Here is a 5,494-nt window from a genome sequence, read left to right on the forward strand (position 1 = left end):
TGCCAGACTGAAGAATTCAGAGGAATCTAAGGGGTTTAAGATTTTCACTGCCCAAATATTCTCTAATGAGAGCTCAAGATCACACTTATTTACTCTTAGGGCCCTGACTTTGTCATATGAAACTTATCAAGGCTGTGCATTCGAGTGTTCTTTGCAGTTCAGCTACCCTTACATACCCTTACAATTAGATCCTGGATGTGATTTCCCATGGCAGAAGGAGATAAGGGTCTCTTTAATTATTGCCATAGAAAGATTTTGATTTTCATATCATGCCCAGTGTTTCCTCTTTTCAAGGTTTATAAAAGAGTTAATAGATGCCAACCAACTAGATAACTCTTACAGTTACCATAGCCCCATAGCCTCTATACCACTCAAATGCCACAGCCTAAAACAAGCCTGTACCTTATCTCAATCCACTATAGATGAGTATATTAGTAATTGTGGTGCTACAACATGCTAGGGGTTATATTATCACCACTCACTTAAAATCAGCAATGGAGTTTTTGCTGTAGTTTAACAGGTGGAGGATCCAGCTCTGAAATCCCATCCTAAGGGTCTGCTTTCTGGGAACTCTTTTGGTCTCAACTGACAGTCTCTGAAAGCAGAGCCTAAGATAGGCAATTTATTAAAAATATGATATTAGGGATCAGATGTATTAGAATGAATGAAGGAGAAAGAAAGAAAAGTATACACAACAATGCATTATTATACTAGCCAACACTACAGGTTACTGGTTCTTAGTTCCATGGGACTGCCTGACAATTCTTATTGAATGTGTTTGAAATAGCCCAAATGGATAAAGAGGGAAGCATGTATCCACCAGTTCCCATTCCCTGCTGGTTGAGGGTAGTCCCCTGGGTATAATACCCTCATGCTTCCAGACTGTATAAGCATAGGTGTGGAGTAGATTTCTATGGGCATCAAAGAAATCCTGGGCCATTTCTCTTACCAAGATAAAACCCACTAGAAATGGAATAACTGTGTGTATGAGCCTGTTCTCATGTTGCTATGAAGAAATACCCAAGACTGGGTAATTTATTAAAAAAAAAAAAAAAAAGAGTTTTAATTGACTCACAGTTCCATATGGCTGGGGAGACTTCAGGAAACTTACAATCACGGCAGAAGGCAACTCTTCAAAGGGCAGCGAGAGAAAGAATGAGTGCAAGCAGGGGAAATGCCAGATGCTTATAAAACCATCAGATCTCATGAGCCTCAGTCACTATCATGAGAACAGGATGAGGGAAACCATCCCCATGAACCAATCACTTCCCAGTGGGTCCCTCCCACAACACATGGGATTATAGGAACTACAATTCAAAATGACATTTGGGTGGGGACACAGCCAAACCATATCATTCCCCCCTGGCCCCTCCCAAATATCATGTCTTCACATTTCAAAACACAATCATGCCTTCAAAAACAGTCCCCCAAAGTCTTAATTCATTCCAGCATTAACTCAAAAGTCCAAGTCCAAAATCTCATCTGAGACAAGGCAAGTCCCTTCTGCATATGAGCCAGTAAAATCAAACACAAGTTTGTTCCTTCCAAAATACAATTGGGTTACAGGCACTGGATAAATACACCCTACCCTTTCCAAGGGGAATAAATGGGTCAAAACAAAGGGGTTACAAGCCCCATGCAAGTCTGAAATCCAACAAGGCAGTCATTAAATCTTAAAACTCCAAAATGATTTCCTTTAGCTCCATGTCTCACATCCAGGTCACACTGATGCAAGAGGTGGACTCCCACGGTCTTGGGCAGCTCTGCCCCTGTGACTTTGCAGGGTACATCCTCTCTCCAAGCTGCTTTCACAGCTGGCATTGAGTGCCTGAGGTTTTTCCAGGCACATGATGCAAGCTGTCAGTGGATCTACCCTTCTGGGGTCTACAGAATGGTGGCCCTCTTCTCATAGCTCCACTAGGCAGCCCCAGTGGGTACTCTTCTGCAATCCCACATTTCCCTTCTGAATTGCCTTAGCAGAAGTTATCCATGAGAATTCCATCCCTGTAGAAAACTTCTGCCTGGACATTCAGGCATTTCCATACATCCTCTGAAATCTAGGCAGAGATTCCCAAACCTCAATTCTTGACTTTTGTGCACCCAGAGGCTCAATACCACATGTAAGTCACCAAAACTTGGGGCTTGCACCCTCTGCAGTAATGGCCTGAACTGTACTTTGACCCCTTTTAGCCTTTGACCCTTTTTTAGGCTGGAGGCAATGCAGCTGGGATGCACCATGGCCTAAGGCTGCACAGAGCAGGGTGGTCTTGGGCCTGGCCCACAAAACCATTTTTCCTTCCTAGGCCTCTGGGCCTGTGGTGGGAGGAGCTGGCATGAAGGTCTCTGACATGCCCTGGAGACATTTCCCCATGGTCTTGGTAATTAACACTGAGCTCCTGGTTACTTATGCAAATTTCTGCAGCCTGCTTGAATTTCTCCCCAGAAAATGGGGTTTTCGTTTCTATTGTCTCCTCAAGCTGCAAATGTTCCAAACTTTTATGCTCTGCTTCCTCTTGAAACTTTGCTGCTTAGAAAGTTCTTCTGCCAGATACCCTAAATCATCTCTCTCAACTTCAAAGTTCCAAAGATTTCCAGGGCCGGGGCAAAATGCTGCCAGTCTTTTTGCCAAAGTATGGCAAGAACACCTTTATTCCAGTTCCAACAAATTCCTCATCTCCATCTGAGACCACCTCAGCCTGGACTTCATTGTACAGATCACTAACAGTATTTTGGTCAAAGCCATTCAACAAGCCTCTAGAAGGTTCCAAACTTTCCCACATTTTCCTATCTTCTTCTGAGCCCTTCAAACGGTTCCAACCTCTGCCTATTACTCAGCTTCAAAATTGCTTCCACATTTTTGGGTATTCTTACAGCAGCACCCGACTACCACAGTACCAAATACTGTATTAGTCCATTTTCATGCTGCTCTAAAGAACTGCCCAAGACCAGGAAATTTATAAAGGAAAGAGGCTTAATTAACTCACAGTTCTGAATGCCTGGGGAGGCCTCAGTGAACTTACAATCACGGCAGAAGGCACTTCTTCACAGGTCAGGAGGAGCGAGAATGAGTGCAAGCAGGGGAAATGCCAGATGCTTTTGAAACCATCAGATCTCATGAGCCTCACTCACTATCACGAGAACAGCATGGGGAAACTGCCCCATATGATTCAGTCACTTCCCACTTGGTCCCTCCCATGACATGGGGGGGTTATGGGAACTACAATCAAGATGAGATTTGGGTGGAAACACAGCCAAACCACATCACTGTGTTATCTTCTTTAGGCAAATAGCATCTACTCCTGGCATTGGTCAAAATAGGAAGAGCAGATAAAAAGTTAAAAGTACTAGATTTTAGTTTGAATTGCATGCTGATTAGGTAAAATCTCTCTGTAAAGCTTATGATCCATATTTCTGTAGTCTAGATTTTGTCTTTATAGGAGCATAGCTTTCATAGTTTGAAAGGTTCCATTCTGCCGTGATGGTCTTGGCTTTAGCTGTGTGAGCTTCTTTAGTAAATTGTAGGTTATTCTTTGAAAATGTTCAACTGAAAAGGCCCTTGACCATGGTTTAGAAGGTTGTCTTTTAAAAAGAGAAACCAACTGCTTCCTCCATATATTTATTCCACTAGAAATGCTAACTGAAAGTTAGAGAGCATCCTTCTCCTTCATTTTATTCTCTCTTCCTCCTTATCCTGCTTCTCACTAAATAAGTTCTAACATTCTGTACTATGTGTCCCTTTAACATCTTAGGCTGAAATGAGACAGTTGAGAAAAGAGAAAATTTAGGTCATCATTACTCACATCTAAATATGTATTATTAATACATGCACATGGGAATAATCATCTTTAATTCCAAATTTTTATCAAAACAAATGTGAGGATGATCAGAAGTTTCATTAGGAGAAGGGGAAAGTAAAAATGGGCCAGGGAGACAGATCTGTGAGGTATGGATGTGCACAGTCCCACATGAGCCTGACGCCTCTGAGCGTTAACACATGGTCCCCCATCAAAGGTCTGTATATGCAACTCAGCTGCTGCCCTGACAGAAGATTTGGTGTTGTTAACACACACTTCATTAAAATACCAGCTAAAATCCAAGTTTCAAATCCCACAGTTTGTGTTAGTTGATAAAACTCAATTGCTTCTAATTACTGTTAGTGCGGCTTTAAAATAATATTTTGTTGTAATAAAGGACGCAATATGACAAGTGAGAATTGGCCCACTGAACTGGAAACACCAGGCCAGAGGGAATGTGTGCACACACAGCATTCACTGCTCTGCCTGATTTGTTCTTCTGAAAATTTTCCAGGCACCTAACAGAGAAAAAAAATGACCCGTCTTCAAATGGATTTTGAAAGGATGAGGATGACTTAAACATTAGATACTGTTTGCCTCTCTGATTGGTCAACGCAGCTTAAGACATGGAGCATGGAAGTCAAATGAGACAGGCAGAGTTGTGGTTTTTCGATGCTTTCTTGGAGCATGTGCCAAAAATAGTCTATATCCCCTCCTTGCAATGTTTCTATTTACTTCCTCTACCTGCTTCCTAGAAGATTGTAAAGATTAGCACATTTAATACGATGAAACATCTTCAAATATTAAAAGTTGTTGGTCTTAGCATTGGAAAAGAAAGGAGAATCTTCTCTCTCACCAATCTCTTCCCTTCACTGCAATCCAGAAACGCAGGTCTTAAGATGTCTGCAGTAGGCTGAGCTACTTTCCACCTCTGGCCTTAATACCTGCTTCTGTCCCAAACCCCTACTCCCTCCACCCCACCCCTCTTAACCTAACTCCTATTCAACCTCTATGTCTCAGCTCAAGCTCTAATCCTGAGGGAAGCCTTCCTGACCCTCCATGTTTAAGCTAGTCCCTCATTGTCTACACACGTCATTACATCCTACATGTCTCCTTCAGGGCATTTTGATCAAAACTATGATCCTTTGCATAGCTATTTGTTTTATCCACTCTCCCAATTAAGCTTAAAAGCATAAGCACACCTCCATCCTCTCTGTTTGCAGTCATATACAAAGTACATAGAACAGAGTGACTAACTCCTAAGTAGATAACAAAGATCAAAAAATGCAAGTGACTTTTTTAAAGTATTGAGAAGACTAAGATACTAATATGCAGATCTTGGCTATGAACAAGGTGAAATGTTTGGTGAGTGCTGGCTTCAGCAGCACATATACTAAAATTGGAACAATAAAGAGAAGACTTGCATGGCCCCTGCACAAGGATGACACACAAATTCATGAAGTGTTCCATATATAATTGTTTTAAAGAAAAATTATTATAATTAAAACGTTTGGTGAAACAGACCTCACTCAACAAGACAAAAAGGAGAATCTTCTCATCTGTTGGTAAAGACTTCGGAGGAAGTTATCAAGTCCTCTTGGAGAAACCCAAGTTTGTAAATTGACAAGCCATTCTCTATTAGGAAAAACACTCCTCTCAATGTTCTATCCCACATGAACAGGTGTCCCAGATTGGCTCAT

General features: G+C 41.7%; 1 non-coding gene across 1 annotated transcript; it reads left to right on the plus strand.

Annotated features, from left to right (window-relative positions):
* The first annotated feature begins 5,163 nt into the window (after positions 1-5,163).
* Positions 5,164-5,270, plus strand: LOC119623927 (U6 spliceosomal RNA). Its single transcript, XR_005240029.1, has one exon. It is a non-coding gene; the product is annotated as a U6 spliceosomal RNA (small nuclear RNA).
* The last annotated feature ends 224 nt before the right edge of the window (positions 5,271-5,494 follow it).

The sequence above is a fragment of the Chlorocebus sabaeus genome, chromosome 7 (genome assembly GCF_047675955.1).
Source record: "Chlorocebus sabaeus isolate Y175 chromosome 7, mChlSab1.0.hap1, whole genome shotgun sequence".
Taxonomy (NCBI): Eukaryota; Metazoa; Chordata; class Mammalia; order Primates; family Cercopithecidae; genus Chlorocebus; species Chlorocebus sabaeus.